Here is a 23,989-nt window from a genome sequence, read left to right as displayed (position 1 = left end):
TTTCCTAAGCCAATCTATTTGCTATGATTATTTTAAGATCATGAAAAACATAGTAAAGAGTAAATAATTATAAAATCTTTTTAAACCCTAAAAGTGAACTGTGAGAAAAACACAAAATTAAACTGAAATAGCCATTTTGCCTCTATCATACATCCTCTTTAGCACCTAAAACATCTAGTGCAAAATTTGTAAATATTAGACAATATATACATTATATAGCTGAGTCAGAGGGTAAAAGATTAAAGGGCCATGACACCCACTTGAAACACTTGAAAAGTGATGCAGCATAGCTGTGAAAAGCTGACTAGAAAATATAACCTGAACATCTCTATGTAAAAAAGAAATATATTTTACCCCAAAATGTCCTAAGTATTCACACCCCATTGTAAAGGACTTTTAAGCAGGAAATCAGTATGTCTGTCCCAGGGCAGTCAAGGGAGTGAGCTTTGTGCACACTCAACTTATTTCCCTATTCAGTTTAAGGAAGTGTACTATGAAATTTCATAAGAGTTACGTGAAATCTCATGAGATCACAGTAAAAGAGTTCTTGACCTCAGCACTGTTGATGCTGATTGGCTGCAGTTAATTTCTTTATTTTTTTTACCTGCAGCTGGACAGCAGCTGAAGTACAACTTTTTACACAGAACTTACTTTGCTGAGCTGAGGATATTGTGAGGTAAAATATCTTCCTTTTTTACATAGAGATTCTACAGGTGATATTTTCCTGTTAGCTTTTTACAGTTATACTGCATCAGTTTCAAGTGATTTAGCATATGAGTATTATGTCCCTTTAAAGTGTAGAAAGACAGAACCTTTGAACTGTTAAAAAGATATTCAGTGCAGAAGATAAATTGTGTGAGCTGTATTTACAGGTTAATTGCTAGGGCATCTAAAATGACATGAATCTTGATGGGATTGCAGGCATTACAATTCTAAAATACATAAAAGTGTGAAAGATATGAGCAAAAATAAATGGAGTAAAAACTTGGGAGATTGTTTTCAGGATAATAGGATGATAACAGTCAAATATTGTTTCATAAAGTAATATCCTAAAAAAGGCAGACTAGGACAGAAGCATTCCAGGTCCCTGCTCTGTACAAAGGTTAAAACAGTAACAGTACTGACAATAGAAGCAAAAGATGGGATTATCAAATGTAAATTGAAGGTGCATGGAACTTATTAAAATAAAGCACATTTTGAACAACTTTACATTTTACGCAAATTTGCTTAATTCTCTTGGAATCCTTTGTTGAAGGAGCAGGAATGCACTATTGGCAGCTATCTGAACACATTATGTGAGCCAATGACAACACATAGGTGTGTAGCCATCAATCACCAATCCGCAACCAGTGGGGCATTTCTGCTTCTGAGAATACCTAGTTATGCTTTCCAACAAAGGTTACAAGAGTACAAAATAACAAGAGTATTGCATTGAGCAATGATACTTTTTTATTGGACTAACTATATAACTATAACGATATATAACTATATAGTTAGTCCAATAAAAAAGCATCATTGCTCAATGCAATACTCTTGTTATTTTGTTATCTAAATCACTAGACTAACACTGCTACTCCAATCAATATATATATATATATATATATATATATATATATATATATATATATATATATATATATATATATATAAATATATCTTTACAATGGAAAATACATATTCTATTTCCTTTGAGTCTTCTGTTTAGCATTTCACCACTTACACTATAACAAAAATAAGTGATTTCTATATATATTTTAGAATAATGCTTCTCAATTACTGAAAACTATACTTTTGAATTGCTTCTTGTATTGTCAGATTTCAACAGAAATTCTATATTTATTATTCAGTATAGCAATGCAGTTTAAATATGCATGTTAGAGTTGAAAACACATTTATAAATATACAAATGGACAAGTGCATTAAGCATGAGCCAAAGGTCCTTAAATATCCTGTGCACCTGTCAGGCTCACTCAGACACCTGTGGACCTCAATCTCCATTATAAACAGCAGAACAAATATGGAAACTGTTGGCTAGCATATACATGTTCATTTAGGCTTCTCATGTTCATTTCCTGCTGCGCGCATGCTGTATAGTGACACATTTATGCATAGTATTAAATGATATATACTATGATACATAGAAGAAAATGCACAGTAAATGTTAGCTGAACTATTCTGCACTCTTGGGATTCTAATCAAAATGCTACATAAATAGAATTATAAATAATGTCAATAAAGGGAACCCGACATGTATCTTTCAGGATTCAGATATATCATCATTTATTAAACAACTTTCCAGTATATTTCTATTATTATGACATTTGCTTCATTTTCTGTGTTGAAGGAGCAACAATACACTACTGAGAACTAACTGAACTCACTGGGTTAGCCAACAAGAAGAGACATATATGTGCAGCCACCAATCAGTAGCTAGCTCCCAACAGTCAATTGCTACTCCTGAGCCTACCTAGGTATGCTTTTCAACATAGAATAACAAGAGAGTGAAGCAAATTAGGTCATAGAAATAAATGATTACAACACACCCTGCTACTTTTACTGTTCCTGTACCTGCAGCTCTCTTTAAAGCTATTATGCTATTTGAACCCATTACTGGAGGTAGTTTGCAAAGCTTCTTTTACTGGGCGCCACCATCTTGTAGTGTGCACATTGTTGTTTCCTGTGACAGAAGTAGGACAGTTTCACACATGAGAACCTTGCACTTTGGCTTAGTTTGAACAATAGAAAGAGCAGCTAAAGTGAAGTGGACAATAAGGGGCCGATTTACCATTGCCTGAATGGTGCCTTAAGACCGCTGCTCCTTAACTCGTACGCTTCCTCTAAGGCGGCGGACAACAATCCGTCTGATCAAATATGATTGGGTTGATTGACACCCCCTGCTAGCAGCCGATTGGCCGCAAATCTGCAGGGGGCAGCATTGCACAAGCAGTTCACCAGAACTGCTTGTGCAATGTTAAACGCTGACACCGTATGCTGTCGGCATTCAGCGATGTCGGGGGGACATGATTTGCTACAGCGATTCATGTCCGTCAGATAATAAATCGGCCCTAAGGCTTTTCAAGACGATAACAATAAATGATCTGTAAATGTTCTGTGGAGCGATGAAGCAAAACTGGAACTTTTCGGCCCGATGGATCAGCGGTATGTCTGGAGGAAGAAGAATGAAGCATATGTTGAAAAGAACATTCTGCCTACAGTTAAAGGGAACAAAAAATTGATAGTCGCACCACCAAGTTACCAAATTAAAGTGCTTTTATTGAGCCAAATACAAAAAAAAAATCAGCAACGTTTTTATATTTGGCTCAATAAAAGCACTTTAATTTGGTAACTTGGTGGTGCGACTATCAATTTTTTGTTACCTTTACTGGGGGTATGGTGCAGTGCCCCTTAGTTTGCACACTACATATATCCCAGGTGCTGGATCTTTGGAACTTTTTACAGTTAACCCCTTAACCCCTTAATGACCGAGGACGTGCAGGGTACGTCCTCTAAAAAAAGGCAGTTAACGCCTGAGGACGTACCCTGCACGTCCTCAGTCTGGAAAGCAGCTGGAAGCGATCCTGCTCGCTTCCAGCTGCTTTCCGGTTATTGCAGTGATGCCTCGACATCGAGGCATCCTGCAATAACACTTTCTGGCCATCCGATGCAGAGAGAGCCACTCTGTGGCCCTCTCTGCACCGGACATCGATGGCCGGTATCGTTGGTGGGTGGGAGCCGACTTGGGAGGCGGGTGGGCGGCCATCGGTGAGATCTGGAAGGAGGAGGGGGGCGGGATCGGGGGCGGAGCCTTCGGGGGCGCGCACGGGCGCGCGCGCGTGCACGGTGGGTGGCGGGCGGGCGCGTGCACGGGGCGGGAGCGGGTGGGAACCGCTACACTACAGAAAAAAAGTAAAGAGTAAAGTGTATAAAAAAATGAAATAAACATTTTTTAAAAAAAGCATTTAAGCGATCTGGAAGGGGTGGGGGGTTGGTATTGGGGGGGGGGAAGCTACACTACAGAAAAAGGAATTTTTTTTAATAAAAAAAACATATTTTCACTAAAATGGGTACTGGCAGACAGCTGCCAGTACCCAAGATGGCGCACATTAAGTCAGAGGGGGAGGGTTAGAGAGCTGTTGGGTGGGGGATCAGTGAGGTTGGGGGCTAAGGGGGATCCTACACAGAAGCATATGTAAATATGCTAAAACAAAATGCACAAAAATGCACAAATTTTCCTTTTATTTTAGTACTGGCAGAGTTTCTGCCAGTACTTAAGATGGCGGGGACATTTGTGGGGTAGGGGAGGGAAGAGAGATGTTTGGGAGGGATCAGGGGGTCTGATGTTTCAGGTGGGAGGCTGATCTCTACACTAAAGCTAAAATTAACCCTGCAAGCTCCCTACAAGCTACCTAATTAACCCCTTCACTGCTAGCCATAATACACGTGTGATGCACAGCGCCATTTAGCAGCATTCTAATTACCAAAAAGCAACGCCAAAGTCATATATGTCTGCTATTTCTGAACAAAGGGGATCCCAGAGAAGCATTTACAACCATTTGTGCCATAATTGCACAAGCTGTTTGTAAATGATTTCAGTGACAAACCTAAAATTGTGAAAAATGTAATGTTTTTTTTAATTTGATCGCATTTGGCGGTGAAATGGTGGCATGAAATATACCAAAATGGGCCTAGATCAATACTTGGGGTTGTCTACTACACTACACTAAAGCTAAAAATACCCCAAAAAGCTCCTTACATGCTCCCTAATTAACCCCTTCACTGCTGGGCATAATACACGTGTGGTGCGCAGTGGCATTTAGCGGCCTTCTAATTACCAAAAAGCAATGCAAAAGCCATATATGTCTGCTATTTCTGAACAAAGGGGATCCCAGAGAAGAATTTACAACCATTTATGCCATAATTGCACCAGCAGTTTGTAAATAATTTCAGTGAGAAACTGAAAGTTTGTGAAAAAATTTGTGAAAAAGTGAACAATTTTTTGTATTTGATCGCATTTGGCGGTGAAATGGTGGCATGAAATATACCAAAATGGGCCTAGATCAATACTTTGGGATGTCTTCTAAAAAAAAATATATATATGTCAATGGATATTCAGGGATTCCTGAAAGATATCAGTGTCCCAATGTAACTAGCGCTAATTTTGAAAAAAAAATGTTTTGAAAATAGCAAAGTGCTACTTGTATTTATGGCCCTATAAGTTACAAAAAAAGCAAAGAAGATGTAAACATTGGGTATTTCTAAACTCAGGACAAAATTTAGAAACTATTTAGCATGGGTGTTTTTTGGTGGTTGTAGATATGTAACAGATTTTGGGGTTCAAAGTTAGAAAAAGTGTTTTTTTTTCCATTTTTCCTCATATTTTATAATTTTTTTTATAGTAAATGATAAGATATGATGAAAATAATGGTATTTTTAGAAAGTCCATTTAATGGCGAGAAAAACGGTATATAATATGTGTGGGTACAGTAAATGAGTAAGAGGAAAATTTCAGCTAAACACAAACACTGCAGAAATGTGAAAATAGCCTTGGTCCCAAACGGACAGAAAATGGAAAAGTGCTCTGGTCACTAAGGGGTTAATGACCACAGCACTTTTCCATTTTCTGTCCGTTTGGGACCAAGGCTATTTTTACATTTTTGCGGTGTTTGTGTTTAGCTGTAATTTTCTTCTTACTCATTTACTGTACCCACACATATTATATACCGTTTTTCTCGCCACTAAATGGACTTTCTAAAGATACCATTATTTTCATCATATCTTATAATTTACTATAAAAAAAAATATAAAATATGAGGAAAAATTGAAAAAAACACACTTTTTCTAACTTTGACCCCCAAAATCTGTTACATATCTACAACCACCAAAAAACACCCATGCTAAATAGTTTCAAAATTTTGTCCTGAGTTTAGAAATACCCAATGTTTACATGTTCTTTGCTTTTTGTGCAAGTTATAGGGCCATAAATACAAGTAGCACTTTGCTATTTCCAAACCACTTTTTTCCAAAATTAGCGCTAGTTACATTAGAACACTAATATCTTTCAGGAATCCCTGAATATCCCTTGACATGTATATATTTTTTTTTAGTAGACATCCCAAAGTATTGATCTAGGACAATTTTGGTATATTTCATACCACCATTTCACCGCCAAATGCGATCAAATACAAAAAATCGTTCACTTTTTTACAAATTTTTTCACAAACTTTTGGTTTCTCACTGAAATTATTTACAAACAACTTGTGCAATTATGGCATACATGGTTGTAAATTCTTCTCTGGGATCCCCTTTGTTCAGAAATAGCAGACATATATGGCTTTGGCGTTGCTTTTTGGTAATTAGAAGGCCGCTAAATGCCACTGCGCACCACAAGTGTATTATGCCCAGCAGTTAAGGGGTTAATTAGGGAGCTTTTAGGGAGCTTGTAGGGTTAATTTTAGCTTTAGTGTAGTATAGTAGACAACCCCAAGTATTGATCTAGGCACATTTTGGTATATTTCATGCCACCATTTCACCGCCAAATGCGATCAAATTGAAAAAAAAGTTAAATTTTTCACAATTTTAGGTTTCTCACTGAAATAATTTACAAACAGCTTGTGCAATTATGGCACAAATGGTTGTAAATACTTGTCTGGGATCCCCTTTGTTCAGAAATAGCAGACATATATGACTTTGGCGTTGCTTTCTGGTAATTAGAAGGCCGCTAAATCCTGCTGCGCCTCACACGTGTATTATGGCTAGCAGTGAAGGGGTTAATTAGGGAGTTTGTAGGGAGCTTGCAGGGTTAATTTTAGCTTTAGTGTAGAGATCAGCCTCCCACCTGACACATCCCACCCCCTGATCCCTCCCAAACAGCTCCCTTCCCTCCCCCACCCCACAATTGTCCCCGCCATCTTAAGTACTGGCAGAAAGTCTGCCAGTACTAAAATAAAAGGGTTTTTTTAAAAAAATAAAAATTTTTTTTTAGCATATTTACATATGCTAGGGTGTAGGATCCCCCCCTTAGCCCCCAACCTCCCTGATCCCCCCCAAAACCGCTCTCTAACCCTCCCCTCTGCCTCATTGGGGGCCATCTTGGGTACTGGCAGCTGTCTGCCAGTACCCAGTTTGCAAAAAAAAGTGCTTTTTTTATTTTTTTGGGGCTTTTTTCTGTAGTGTAGCTTCCCCCCCCCCACACAGACAATCCCCCACCACCTTGCTGATCTTTTTTTTTTTTCCAGATTTCGATATTTATACATTTTTTATTAAATCATTTTCTGTAGTGTAGCGGTTCCCACCCGCTCCCTCCCCGTGCACGCGCCCGCCCCCGCCCTCCCGTGCACGCGCGCGCGTCCGTGCGCGCCCCTGCTCGTCCCCGCCCACGATCCCGCCCCCCCTGCACATAACCAGGGCCATCGATGGCCGCCACCCCGCCTCCCGGTCCGGCTCCCACCCACCAACGCAGGTAGCCACCGATCTCCGGTGCAGAGAGGGCCACAGAGTGGCTCTCTCTGCACCGGATGGCTACCAAAGGTTATTGCAGGATGCCTCCATATCGAGGCATCACTGCAATAACCGGAAAGCAGCTGGAAGCGAGCAGGATCGCTTCCAGCTGCTTTCCAAACCGAGGACGTGCAGGGTACGTTCTCAGGCATTAACTGCCTTTTTTTTGAGGACGTACCCTGCACGTCCTCGGTCGTTAAGGGGTTAAAGGGACACTGAACCCAAATTTTTTTCTTTCGTGATTCAGATAGGGCGTGCCATTTTAAGCAACTTTCTAATTTACTCCTATTATCAATTTTTCTTCGTTCTCTTGCCATCTTTTGTCCCTGTTTGTAGACTGCATAGATTGTATTCCTGGACTTCTGGTATACAGCTATATATACAAAATGTGATTGTGCCTACAATTCATTTTAATGAAGCAGAAGCAAGTGGTATTTGATAGTTAAAGTTATAATGAATACTGGAGTTCACTGGATAAAGGGAGGTGACATATTTGAAAACAAAAAGGATTGTAAAGAACTCTGACTTAACAGCCAGGAACTATATGTGCCTCATTATTTCTGATAATTTTACTACAGAAATAGATGTGCAAAACTTCACAAACATATCATGAGGTGTTATTGTGCAGGAATTGAAGTCTGTTTATCAGAAATGTCGTTAACAAGAGAACAAAAAAAAAAAAGGAAACATTTACAATTGCTTTTTGTAATATAACATTTTTTCCCTCTGGTTTAACACAGTTATAACACAGTTTTCCAAAAGCAGTACTAGATAAATTAAAACAAATCCACTAAAAACCTCTAGGCTTTTGGGCTATTTTAAACTTGATTTGTAGCATTCATATATTAAGTAAGTACTGCTTTTATACAATGAACAAAACCTGCAAAACAAATGTGGATGCATTTGGAAGTATATAGTTTAAACATTTATTCTCTATTAAAATTATATGTATACCTTCAGCGCACTCTAGTTTAAGGCAGACAGCCAAAATGGATTTATTTTTTTAATGCTTTATAAATAAGGTCACATTTACAACAAACTAAGTAACACTACTGAATTAATTATTTAACTAAAGCCATAAAATTGGAAAAAAGCATTTACAATACTAGAGAGGAGAAATAGTGCAAAGTACAGGGCACATGTATAGTTAATGTACTGATACAAGACAATTACATGCCATAGAGATAAAAAAAGAAGACGCAAGTATTGAGTGTTGCGATCAAAGTTTGAAAAAGTATTTTCTCATAGTAATCCAACAGCTCAAGTCATTTGGAAAAAGAAATGTGACTTTTTATTTGGCTTCACAGGTGCCTCTGATCAATTGCTAATTATCCTTTAACCATATCGACCTGCTTCCACTGTGTGTGTCATATAGATTAATGAATAACATTATAGGCAACACAATATTGCACACACAGTGGAATTATTTCATGTTTTATTCATTTCACAGAAATATATAAATTAAGAAAAAAAAAAAAAAAAAAAAGATTTAATAAAAAGCTAGAAAGAAAGAAGCAATATATTTATGTATAAAACAAGGTTAGAATTAATGCTGTAACCTGCTTTGTGTGTGAGTGGCCAGCAAAACAATTTATTTATAAAAAAGATTATTGATATTAGAGTAAATATATTGTTACTACCATTGCAATGTTTATATTGCATCCTTCTTTGTCTATTAAACCTACTCTGTGTTACCAATATTTTTAATAATGTGCCAGATTTTTCAGTAACTTAATTTGCAGGAAGTGTGTGTGCCACTGGTAGGGTTGCCACCACAGCCATGTTTTCTGGACACTTATGAGTTACACATGTTGCAGGGTGTGCAGGGAGGAACATGAATAATGCTGTCCAGGATCACTATTTTTGTGCTGTTCAGGGGTGCAATTCATGTTCCCCTCTGCACACCCTGCAGCATGTGTTATTCATAAGTGTCCAGAAAACATGGCTGAGGTGGCAATCCTAGCCACTGGACATGACATAGACCCATGTTGATGCATCAGGAAATAAATTACTAGCTTGCAAATAGGGTTCAGACTTCAGAGGCAATGATTCTGAATTGAGGTTCAGAGAAAGAATCAGTAGTTAAAGGGAAATTAAACCCCAAATTTTTCTTTCATGATTCAGTCAGAGAATGTACTTTTAAACAACTTTCTAATTTACTGCTACTATGACATTTTCTTAATTCTCTTGGTATCTTTTTTTGAAAAGCTGAGACGTATGCTTAGGAGCCGGCCCATTTCTGGAGCACTATATGGCAGTAGTTTTGCAAGAATGTTATCTATTGGCAAGAGCACAAGATGGCAGCACTATTTCCTGTCATGTAGTACTCCAGATGCCTACCTAGGTATCTCTTCAACACAGAATATTATGGGAACAAAGCAAATTTGATAAAAGAAGAAAATTGGAAACTTTTTTTGAAATTGTATGCTCTTTCTGAGTTACAAAAGAAAAATGTTGGGTTTTGTATCCCTTTAAAATTAAGCAGCATTGAAATAACACAGCATAATGTCAGGTAATTTAGATTGATAGTCAAGAATGAGGCCCAAGGTCATAGGAAAATAGGAGAGTATTAATAATAATTTGCTCAAAGCACGTGGTTTTGCAGTTGTTATCAGTTAAAGCCATTTAAGAAAAGATATGTTGCAGGGTTAGTCTTGAGAAGTGAGCAGGGTACATTTCAAGTACTTAGAAGAAGAAAATCTGTTTTTTAGAGCAAAATAACATGAAAAGGGGCAGAAAATAATGATAGTATATTACATAGTTGTTTAAACATAACTAAACATTTTATTTAAAAAAGATCAAGACATTTAGGGTTCCTTTAAAGGGACAGTCAACACGAGAATTTTTGTTGTTTAAAAAGATAGATAATCCCTTTATTACCCATTCCCCTGTTTTGTATAAACAACACAGTTATATTAATACACTTTTTACCTCTGTGATTACTTTGTATCTAAGCCTCTGCAAACTGCTCCCTTATTTCAGTTCTTTTGACAGACTTGCTTTTTAGCCAATCAGTGCTCACTCCAGGGTTTACATGCATGAGCTCAATGTTATCTATATGAAACACGTGAACTAATGCCCTCTAATGGTCAAAATGCATTCAGATTAGAGGCAATCTTCAAGGTCTATGACATTAGCATATGAACCTCATAGAATTAGATTTCAACTAAGAATACAAAGAGAACAAAGCAAATTTGGTGATAAAAGTAAATTGGAAAGTTGTTTAAAATTACATTCCCCATTTAAATCATGAAAGTTTTTTTTGGACTTGACTGTCCCTTTAAGGAAGGGAAGATTGAACTGTAGAGCTAATTTATTGGAACAGGCGTTATATTTATATATAATACGTTATTTGTGGCTTTTTTTGTGAATATTACTTTTTAAAAATATACAGAAAATGCAATCATCTACATTTAAAATGTAATATGACAAATTCCAGATTGTGTGACCTATTAAAATGAGATTAAACACTTCTTGCTTTTGTGTTTGATGTCTTTTTAACTCCTGAATCGCTGACAGAAGAATAGGAAGATGGGAGTGGCTAGATGTAGTTTTTTATTATTTGACACTGAAATAAAGTTAACTGTTCAATTCACTGCTGTTACAATTCCACAAACATACAGGGGTTAAGCACAATCCTTTAAAAACATTTATCTAATGAGTTTTCTAAAACAAAATCTCCTTTAAAGTCTATGAGGATTTTTGTAGTATTTTAATTTTGTAAAGGATTGTGATTGACCCAATACTCATATGTAGATGTAAATAGCTAATAAAAGTTATTTCATAGATAGTACCTTCAATGTATATTAGAGCATTTAATATGTTTTCATTCTAGGGTCAATATGGTGCATCACAATCTGTAAAGGGATACAAATACTTCGCAAACATTTCCCACCACACTGATGTTTTTTAGAGCAGAGATTTATGATGGGCTATTGGGCTTTTCTGAGCATTTGCAGAGTTGGATGTCAAGAATTTAGGACAAATTAGGCTTGAGATGTGAAATAGAGTGGAGATGTATTTATAAACTGTGTCTGTACTGAAGGAGTTTGTTAATGAACAGTTTCTACTTCAAATATTTCTACTAATATAGACATACGTAGTGCACATAAATGGTTAAAGCTATGCAAAATAAATCATAGTGCTGATTGGCATCCAATCCCCTTTCGTAGAACACAATGTATAGATCAATATTCAATTAATAAAATTTCTAGTATAGCCTCACTTTCACATTCAAAGAGTGTAAATTTACAATCTAGGACAATGAGATCTAAATGCATGTGAGACAGAAACACAGTATGGTTAGGATGACCATATTGCCGCTTTAAAAAGGGACACATATGAAAAATGCATATGTCAGGGTTTTTATACAAAACATTAATTTTAACAGTCCGGAAAACAGCACTGACATATGTATTTTTCATATGTGTCCATTTTTAATGCGGTAATATGGTCACCCTAAATATGGTGTACTATGTAACAGTAATTGAATCCTGCTTTAAAATAAAGCTGCTCATAAAAGTGTAGGATCAGCACAGCTATAGTAAGTTGCAAGCTGTATCCCCTGGGTCAACCACTACAGCAGATACCTACAAGTCTCCTTGGTCTTATCCCACAGCCCTGTGTGCTAAAGTTAAAGGGACATTCCTGTTATTATTTAATATATGCATCAGAAATTAATTCAGTATCTCTGCTTTCAAAATAAATGTTTTAGAACATCTAAATCAATCATTCAGTAAGCATAATTTGTCTTGTTTTGCAGTCCATGACACACAGTAAAAAGATTATTGAGTCTGTTTATTTGATCTCCTTTGATGCAGACTATATGCAACAAAGTATGTATATGAAAAATAACAAGTCAGTAGAGTTATTACAAATGTATGCTTATGGGAGGAATAAGCATCATTTAATGAAAGAAAAGATGCTTTTCGAGTGGTATCAAATTTTCATCCTCAGCATTTCTTTTTTTTTTTTAAATATTTATTTAATGAACACCAAATATTACAACACATCATAGTCATTACCCAGCAGATACAACAAAACATAGACAACCAATTTTCCAGCCCTCGTTGGCATAAGACTATTGATACAAGTAACCTAGATTCATCTCCACGGTGTACTTTTTTTGTTTACCAATTCACGTAAATCTACGTGATACAGAAAAAAGAAACCAAGAAAGAAGAAGGGGGAGAAAAAAAAAAAAGGGGAGAATCCCGGTTTAAACTATATTATCTTGTCTACTGTCAATCCACGAGGTAGGGAATAACCCTATTAGGACTAGTTCTACAAAACTAACAGATGAGAGGAACGGGAAGAGGATCTGTTTTTGTATGGGAAGGGAATAGGACTTAATGAACGGGGACCATGCTAAGAGAAAACTTCTGACCCTCCTGTCTGAAGCATCCTGCAATTGAGAGGATTCAAAAACTATCTGTTCTTGTATAACTTTCATGGCCTCATTAAACCCCAGAACTCTACTCGATATCCAATATTTTATTATAAGATGCCTAACTGCCAAAATAATAGTATTAACAATACATATCCAATGGTTGTCTCTAGTATCTAACAATGGGATTAAAAATACAATATCTTGCAGTTTTAGAGAGACGGAAATCTTAAGATGTATATTAAACCAATAAGTGATCTTTGACCAGAGTTGATTAATTTTGGGGCAGAACCAAAACATGTGCAAAAGATCAGCTCTAGCATGAGAACATTTGGGATAGCTACTTGATCTTGTAGGGTAAAATTTGGCACTTTTCAGCGCATGTAAATAAAAATTGTTAATAAACTTCATATGAGATTCTTTCCAGCCCACAGAAACTTTGCATTTCTTTAACATAGAAATCTCTGTTCAATGGTCTCATAATCTGTATCGGTTACCAGAAGGGACTAGAAGTTCAAATCTTATCTACGTATACTTGACTTTGTTTTGACAACATAATGTCGTAAATCAATGAAATTGATGTGTCCCGCCTAGCAAACTTCTGTATAATAACTCTGACCTCAGACCAAGCGACTGATAAAGGGAAAATCCAGCCTTGGGCAGAAATAAAATTCAGAATCTGGAAATACGCAAACAGATTAGACCTCGGAAGATCAAACAAATGAAAAAAAGATTCCACGTCTAACACTTGGTAATTACCATCAAAAAGCTGCTTTATCAGATTTAAGCCCCTTTCGGCCCAAAGTTTAAAAACTTTCTGGGAAATTCCAGGGATGAATTGCGGGTTACCCCTAATAGGTAAAAAATCTGAATATGTAGGATCTATGCCTAACATAATGCAGAACTTATGCCAGGCCAATACTATATTCTTAAATTATATAAGAGAAAAAACATTAGACGGCAACTGTCGTGGCTTGCAATGAAGAATTGCTTTTAAAGCAAAGGGATGTATTAAAAATTTCTCTTCCTCAACAGAGGAAACCATATTAGAATCTGCAATACAATCAAGAGCACATTTTATCAATGTAGCTATATTATATAGCTTGATGTCAGGCAGTGACAGACCCCCGGTGGAGAACTTCTGCATCAATCTTGTCAAAGCAATACGGGGTTAATAGAAATTTAGAGATATATCCATATAATTTCCTAATATCATTATTCATTATAAATACAGGTACATTTTGAAGTGGATAAAGAAGACGGGGAAAAAGAATAGTTTTAATTAAATTAACCCTCGCAGTAATAGCTAAAGGAAATGAGGCCCATAATTGTAGATCTAGTTTAATCTTTTGCAACAGTGTAGTGTAATTTGCCGAATACCACAGCTTGGGGTTTTTATGTAATACTAATCCAAGATATTTGATGGCATTAACCATTTTAAATGGAGTTTTAATTATTGAAGAGGCAGATTTACCTACAGACATTAGTTCACTTTTTTCGAGATTAACTTTATAGCCTGAAAATGAGCTAAACTCTTCAAGAAGTAGCAATAATGTTGGGATTGATTGATGAATATTCTCCATGAAGACCAAAATGTAATCAGAATATAACAATACTTTTAGCCTTTGGGATCCAAGAGGTATACCTGACAGACTGTGCCTTAACCTAATTGCAAAGGGTTCCAGAGCGACGTTGAACAATAATGGTGATAACGGGCAACCTTGTCTGGTGCCCTGTTGCAAGGCTATAGGTGGAGAACACGCTCCATTTATCAATAGATATGAGGTGGGTTTAACATAAATTCTATTAACAAACTGAACAAAATTCCCCTTAAACCCAAACTTATCAAGAGACCGAAATAAATGTTCCCAAATAATAGAGTCAAATGCTTTGACTGCATCTAAAGTAAGCACTGCCCTATCCGGTATACCCAGCCTCTTATCATTCTGGCTAGTATTCCATGAGTAGTCTAAAAAGGTGGTAACTTTATGAAAATTCTTTATTGGATTCCTGGAGGTCATGAACCCTGACTGATCAGGATGTATAAGATCCTGTAAACACCGAGATAATCTGGCCAATATAATTACCGCTAATATCTTGTAATCAGTGTTTAACACTGAAATTAGTCTGTAGGAGGCTGGATCCTCCGGGTCTTTACCTTTTTTAAGGATAAGGGAAATATTTGCTGCTGAAAAATAAGATGAAATTGGGTTGTCTATAGTGTAATAAATATTGAATACATTTTCTAATATACCAAGCAACTCTTCTTTAAAACATTTGTAGAATTCCGCCGGAAACCCATCAGGGCCTGCTGCTTTGTTCAATTTCAATTGACCAATCGCCTTACTAATCTCTGTACTTGTAATAGGATCATTCAGTAAAGTCAGTGAGTGCTTAATTCTGTGACAGTCACTCTGTTCCTATTATTTGTTGTAATCATATTTATTACCAGTGATACCTATCACCCATTAGTAGATGCAGTACCATATAGACTGCAGTCAATGTTTTGTAATATACCAAGTCTGGTGGAATCTTTATTTACATTGGCCAGCTTCGTCTATGTTACGTGTTAGAACTAAAGAACATATGGTAAAACCGCTATATATGATCCAACCCTTTGAGGGCTTCTATCATCGTAATTCTAATATAATTTGGGCCACAGCTCACTAGTAAACTAGGCTCACCGGCACTTGGGTTTACAAAGTACCCCTGGATTTGTATATCCTGTTTATAAATAAAAGTGCCATGAAATAGCATTAGTAATCTGAATACTAAACTCACTCCCGTGCAAGTTATTCCCTTTGATACCAATATATATAAACATTAACAAGTATTGTGAAACTAATGTGTGTATGTGAGGTGCATTGGTCACAAGTATAACACAAGTTCCTCAATCAACGTCGATAAAACCTAATACCTGTATGTACCACACTAATAGAGTGTTACATAACAAACTTAGCAATTGAGATTTAATAATTCATATCGTTCTCACAGTAACACGACAATCTACAATTACTATATTAATGTGTCAGTAGGCTTTAAGATATATTTCAATATTAGAACTGGTGATTACTTTATGTACAATTTGGTACATCATTATTGGTAATTTAATTTTTTAGTATTACTAAGTATCCACTTATGTTACTATACATCGCGGTGGATACTAGTGGTGTACTGTTTTATTAAAGTGCACTGTCTGCTATACTTTAGGAGCACCCCAGTTTATAATACCACTACTGCTTATATTGTGGGAGTTAACTGTTTTCCATACTCTCCATTTCACTGAATATTGCAGTAGTAAGCCTCTCAACTTAGAAGGCTATACTTTATCAGCCTTTCTGACATAAATAAAGTTTATCTGTTACAGAACCTTACCCAATACCTCTGGTTTTGCAAAAAGTGTTAGAATTGTTCATTTGTGTTACAATGTATCAGGTGGAAACTAGTGGGGTAGTGTTCCACTAGGTGCACAGTTAGTTACCCCAAGAGCTTTTCCGTTTAGAATAATAGTACCACCGCCTATATTGTGGGAGCGTATTACCATACTCCTGTCTTTTACTATCTATTGCTGTAGTTAACTATACAATTCCGTTGATTTAGCACACTTCATGGTGACCACACTTATTACTGACATACAGTTACTGAGCGTATATTTCAGGTATCAAGAGTGACACGACACTGTGTTTTTATTGTTTCATTATATATTTTATATTTAGTATCAATAAAAGTTAAGTTTTAACCCCGCCTTCTCACTCTCCTATCCTGATATACACGTTAAGACTATAAATGTTGTTGAGTGCTTTTTAAGTACACACTTTCCAGTTATCCACTGGTAATTTCTGTGTTATTTGTCTCTCCCTGTGTACAGCACCAGCCTGCCAACAATAATATATGATTTAGTCCATTATAAAGTAGTACTGGACTGACCTATAATCCTGGATATAGGCAACAACATATGTAGTGCCATCGTTTTTTGTCTCTTTTTGCGTCTGCATATAATGTATATATAAATACAATTTTATTGAAGAACAACACTATTTGAAATATTTATATTAAGAAAAAATTAAAAATTTGTCTTTAATGGATATGGTATATGTATGTGTATATATATATACTGTATATATATATATATATATACGTATATATATATATATACATATGTATATATAAATATATATATATATATGTGTGTGTGTAAAAGCTTAATAATTTATAATGTATTACAAGTGTTCAGTTATATTTTTATTGTAGACATAACACTTTACTTCAGGTCTCAAGTCTATCTAACTGTTTTAGAGCATAACTTTCAACTTGTAATATGAGCTATGTTTAGGTGCGCTATCCATTGAAAGTCTAAGGCAAGATAAAGAGATGTTGGCTGCACAAAACATTCTGTAGTAATTCTGTTTTACCATAAACTTCTAATATCAGATTACGTGCTTATCTAAGTGCTATTCTGCAATATTGATAGCGTACCCTACTCTATCAATAGCACTCAACTTGTGATCTAGGACAATATGGCGTTATGGTGGTTTAGGTGTTCATGACTGGGGTAGCAATTGGTGAAAAATGTATTTCTTTATTTTGGCGTAGCAGTTTATATAAATATATGTATATATATATATATATATATATATATATATATATATATATATATATATATATAAAGATACTGTATATATATATATATATATATATATATATATATATATATATATGAGTGTGTTTGAATTAAGGATTTTTTTCAGTTAAGATGGGTAAATTCATGGCACAGCACTTCTGAAAGAATCTGAGTTTGATTCAGATAACCTGGATGCATAAAAATGCAAATAACTAATTTAAAGATATGCGGCTAGATTACAGTTGTGTGTTAAGCTGAAAAAGCAGCGTTAACAGGTCCTAACGCTGCTTTTTTACTACCGCTGCTATTATGAGTCTTGCAGGTTTAGGGGCATAGGACACTTCTTTGGCCTTACCGCAAAACGACTTACGTAAACTTCGTAAACCCTTTTTTCTATGGGACTTCCATATCACTGGTATTATGAGTCTGTCCTGGGAGGCCAAAAAGTGAGCGGTACACCCTCTACCTCCAAGATCCGTAACGCATTCTAAAGTCAGTAGTTATGAGTTTTACACTACAACGCTGTTGCATAAAACTCATAACTAAAGTGCTAAAAAGTACACTAACACCCATAAACTACCTATTAACCCCTAAACCGAGGCCCTCCCACATCGCAAACATTATAATAAAATTTGTAACCCCTAATCTGCCGCTCCGGACATCGCCGCCACTAGAATAAACATATTAACCCCTAAACCACCGCACTCCCGCCTTCGCAAATGCTAGTTAAATATTATTAACCCCTAATCTGCCGCCCCTAACATCGCCACTACCTACATTATACTTATTAACCTCTAATCTGCCATCCCTAACATCGCCGCCACTATATTAAATGTATTAACCCCCTAAACCTAAATCTAACCCTAACCCTAACACCCCCTAACAAATATAATTTAAATAAATCTAAATAAAATTACTATCATTAACTACATTATTCCTATTTAAAACTAAATACTTACCTATAAAATAAACCCTAAGATAGCTACAATATAACAAATAGTTACATTGTATCTAGCTTAGGGTTTATTTTTATTTTACAGGCAAGTTTGTATTTATTTTAACTAGGTAGAATAGTTATTAAATAGTTATTAACTATTTAATAACTGCCTAGCTAAAATAAATACAAAGTTACCTGTAAAATAAAACCTAACCTAAGTTACAATAACACCTAACACTACACTACAATGAAATAAATTAACTAAATTAAAAACAATTAAATTAAATTAGTTAAATTACATAAAAAAACACAAACACTAAATTACAGAAAATAAAAAACAAATTACAGATCTTTAAACTAATTAACCTAATCTAATAGCCCTATCAAAATAAAAAAGCCCCCCCAAAATAAAAAAAACCCTAGCCTAAACAAAACAGGTCTTTTGCAGGGCATTGCCCCAAAGTAATCAGCTCTTTTACCTGTAAAAAAAAATAATACAAACAACCCACCAACAGTAAAACCCACCACCAACACAATCAACCCCCTAAATAAAATTCTAACTAAAAAAAGCTAAGCTCCCCATTGCCCTGAAAAGGGCATCTGGATGGGCATTGACCTTAAAAGGGCAGTTAGTTCTTTTGCGGCCCAAAGCCCTAACCTAAAAATAAAACACACCCAATACTCCCTTAAAAAACCTAACACTAACCCCCTGAAGATCGACTTTCTGTTCGGTAGACCGGACAGCCATCCTCAAGGAAGCGGCAGAAGTCTTCATCCAACCGGGCCGAAGTCCTCAACGAAGCTGGACGAAGTGGTCCTCCAGGTAAAAGAGCTGATTACTTTGGGGCAATGCCCCGCAAAAGGCCCTTTTAAGGGCTATTGATAGTTTAGTTTAGGGTAGGGTTTTATTTTTTTATTTTTTTATTTTTTTTTATTTTGATAGGGCTATTAGATTTGGTGTAATTAGTTTTAATATCTTGTAATTTGTTTATTATTTTCTGTAATTTAGTGTTTGTTTTTTTGTACTTTAGCTAATTATATTTAATTTAGGTCATTTATTTAATTGTAGTGTAGTGTTAGGTGTTAGTGTAACTTAGGTTAGGTTTTATTTTACAGGTACTTTTGTATTTATTTTAGCTAGGTAGTTATTAAATAGTTAATAACTATTTAGTTACTATTCTACCTAGTTAAAATAAATACAAACTTGCCTGTAAAATAAAAATACACCCTAAGATAGCTTCAATGTAACTATTAGTTATATTGTAGCTAGCTTAGGGTTTATTTTACAGGTAAGTATTTAGTTTTCAATTTGAATTATTTAGGTAACAATATTAATTTTTATTTAGATTTATTGTAATTATATTTAAGTTAGGGGGTGTTAGGGTTAGGGTTAGACTTAGGTTTAGGGGTTAATACATTTACTAATACATTTATAGTGGTGGCGACGTTGGGGGCGGCAGATTAGGGGTTAATAAATGTAGGTAGGTGGCGGCGATGTTAGGGACGGCAGATTAGGGTTTAATAATATTTAACTAATTTTTGCGAGGCAGGAGTGCAGCGGTTTAGGCGTTAATATGTTTATTATAATGGCAACGACTTTGGGGACGGCAGATTAGGGGTTAATAAATGTAGGTAGGTTGCGGCGACATTGGGGGAGATTAGTAAATATAATGTATCTGTCGACGATGTTGGGGGCAGCAGATTAGGGGTTAATAAGTATAATATAGGTGGCGGCGGTGTCCAGAGCGGCAGATTAGGGGTTAATAAGTATAATGTAGGTGTCTGCGATGTCGGGGGCGGCAGATTAGGGGGTAATAAGTGTAAGGTTAGGGGTGTTTAGACTCGGGGTTAATGTTAGGTGTAAGCATAACTTTTATTTTCCCATAGGAATCAATGGGGCTGCGTTACTGAGTTTTACGCTGCTTTTTTGCAGGTGCTAGACTTGTTCTCAGCCGGCTCTCCCCGTTGATTCCTATGGGGAAATTGTGCACTAGCACGTACAACCAGCTCACTGCTGACATAAGCAGCGCTGGTATTGAAGTGCGGTATGGAGCTCAATTTTGCTCAACGCTCACTTCTTGCCTTTTAACGCCAGGTTTGTAAAAACCCATAATACCAGCGCTGCATGTAAGTGAGCGGTGTGAAAAAACTGCTCGTTAGCACCGCATAGCTCCTAACGCAAAACTCTTAATCTGGCCGTTAGATATTTACTTACATTTTATCTAAGGATCATATACATACAGAAACCTATTGGGAAGAGATTTTTGTATCCAACTCTTATCTGAATGCTCATCTCTACTGGTGTCTCGTAAGGTGAAATGTGTATATGAATCAGAAATGGAAATTTGCTTTTGCTAAAACATAACTGGATTTGTAGTGTGATAAGTAAAGAGCATGATAGTATACTTTATGTACTTCTTAAAAATGATTTCTGCTGCCAATTTATTAAATTATTGCAGGGCATGTTGAGTTATTGTCTACTTGCTTATTTATCAAGGTTGAAGGTAGAGACTCTATCAGAATCATTTTTCCCCTATAAGACATCTACCACACTTGCAAAATTCAAATAATTGACAAGAAATCTATAATCATCTAAGATTTAAAACTCTATGTATCTTTGGTAAATATGGTGGTGTAATTGATCAGATATACCAATTTTTTAATTTTTCAGACTGCCATGGCTAAATGGCATGGCAGTCACCTACCTTATGCTTTTACGCTATGTGTTCTGTCTATTATATGCTCATTATGTTCATGTTGATGACATCTGGTGGTTTCATGTTGCAATTACAGCTTGGTTCCTCTCAAGAATAAAACAGGAAGTATTAATAAAGTTTGTTAATAGAAAGTTTATTTTCAGTTTCTCAGCAGCCATCTTAGCTTCAAGAAGCATGGAAATCAGCTCTTAATATTTGCCTCTAAACATACATATGCCTGTAAGTTATTGTTTGCCAAGAGTTCATTGTACATTTGAATTGCATTGCTATTTGCTGTAAGGATTAAATGTAAGCTCTCTGTATTAGAAACATGTATTATTTATTGTATGTATTGCAAGCACCACGTGTAACTACATATTGTAATTTCAACTTTTCTTATTGTATTGCAGTTTTACAAAATAACTATTCAGAAGTAAAATCAGTTTGGAATAAACACAAAGCTATTTCTGTCTGGTTTGTTAACTAGCTGTCTAGTTATCAGTTAATGAGGACAGTACAGTAAAAAAGCAGGCTATATCAGGGGAAGATACAGAGCTGCATTGTAAAGTAAAAAGCATGCTATATCAAGGGAAGATATAGGATCTGCATTGTAAAGTGAGAAGCAATAACAAGCAAGATACAAAGGCTGCATTTTAAAGTAAAAAGCAGTAAATAATAAGCAAACATACAAGACCTGCAATTTAAAGTGAAAGGCAGTAAAAATAATTTGCACAAGAACTGCATTTAAAATATTGCACTACTTTAACCTGATCACTATGAACCAAGATAAGAATATTAATATGACGCAGCAAACTTTAGAGACCAGATCCTATGCCTCTGCCTCTAAATATTCAATGCGCTCCAGCAGATCATCAGCCAGTTCTGCAGGACTCAGAGCCCGTGCTAAAACGCAAGCAGCCCAGGCACAAATTTCTTATGCTGAAAAAGAAGCAGACATGATAAAGCAAAAAGCATCATTAGAAGCAGAGGCAGCTAGGCGCAAAGCAGATATGGAAGCAGAGGCAGCTAGGTGCAAAGCAGAGACAGCAAGGTGTGAAGCTGAAACAGCGCAACACAAGGCAGAGTTAGAAGCTAATATGCATGTGCTAAAGATTCAAAGGGCAGCAGTTGCAGCATCTGCAGAAGCAGCAGTCTATGAAGCAGCAGCTGAACTAGATGAGGAACCACTCCAAGATTTTTCAGAAATAACTACCCATGATTCAGTACAAAGGACTCGTGAGTATGTACAGAACCATGCTCTAGACCAAGATAAAACAGAGCATGCTCCTATCCAACATATGTCCAGCATAATACCACAGTTTCCTGACTCAAATATTTACAGTCTACTCCAAGTATTCCTGACTTGCACCCTCCTTCCCAGACTGACACTGCAAATGTCTCTACACCAAGAGTGCGCTTTCAAGAAAGCAGAGGTTACGCTGATCCACAATATCCATCACATTATATGGACTCTCACATATCCCCTCTCAGAAATAACACATTAGGAACTTCAGAGACTACTGACCTAGCAAAGCACCTGATTCATCGAGAGTTAGTGAGTACAGGGCTACTAACATTTGATGATCGACCAGAGAACTACTGAGCATGGAAGACATCATTCCAAGGTCTCACCAGAGATCTTAATCTTACAGCCAGAGAGGAGCTAGAAATTTTGACTAAGTGGCTTGGACCAGAGTTATCTCAACAGGCAAAGAGACTCAGGTCAGTGCATGTTCATAACCCAATTGACGGAGTTAAAATGGTATGGCAGAGACTAGAAGAATGTTATGGCAGCCCTGAAGCTATTGAGAATGCACTGTTAAAGAAGCTAGAAAACTTCCCCAAAATCTCAAACAAAGACAACATAAAGTTAAGAGAACTTGGTGACATGTTGTTGGAGGTGAATGCAGCTAAGGCAGGAGGCTTTTTGCCAGGACTGGCATACCTAGACACAGCTCGTGGCATCAAACCAATTATTGAAAAACTGCCATATAGCCTGCAAGAAAAGTGGATTTTTCAAGGTTCCAAGTACAAAGAAGACCATCATGTCTCCTTTCCACCATTCAGTTTCTTCACCAGATTTATTGTCAACCAAGCAAAGACCAGAAATGATCCAAGCTTCATATTCTCAACATGCAGCAACCAATTTCCAGTAAATACAGAGAAGACAGGAACAAGGTACAGCAACAGACCAACGGTGTCAGTAAGAAAGACAGAGGTGTCAGCTACTAATGCAACTCCACAAATGAAAAGCCCTTCGTGGAAACCCATGGAATCAGACAGTCCATGTCCAATTCATAATAAACCACACCCACTGTCAAAGTGTCGTGGGTTCAGAAGCAAGCACATTGATGAACGTTAAGCTTACCTGAAGGAGAATTCTATCTGCTTTAGATGTTGTGCATCCACCAGACACATTGCCAAAGACTGCAAAAATAACATAAGATGCAGAGAATGCAACAGTGACCAGCATACTTCAGCTTTGCATCCAGGTCCAGCTCCCTGGGCAGTAGAGACTCCTTTACCAAAGGGAGAGCAAGGCGGGGAGCAAGAGGAAGCTACTCCACCCACTATTGTATCCAAGTGTACAGAGGTATGCGGGAAAGGGACAAGGCCCAGATCATGTTCCAAGATTTGTTTAGTGACTGTATATCCCTCTAACAAACTTGACTGTTCTGTAAAAATGTATGCAGTGTTAGATGATCAAAGTAACCATTCTTTAGCCAAATCAGAGTTTTTTGATGTGTTTAACATTAGTGGTGAAACATTTTCCTACACTCTAAGAACATGCTCAGGCATTACAGAGAAAACAGGGCGTAGGGTATCCAACTTCACTGTTCAGTCTATTGATG

Source organism: Bombina bombina, chromosome 4 (assembly GCF_027579735.1).
Source record: "Bombina bombina isolate aBomBom1 chromosome 4, aBomBom1.pri, whole genome shotgun sequence".
Classification (NCBI taxonomy): domain Eukaryota; kingdom Metazoa; phylum Chordata; class Amphibia; order Anura; family Bombinatoridae; genus Bombina; species Bombina bombina.
This window is presented reverse-complemented; position numbering follows the sequence as displayed.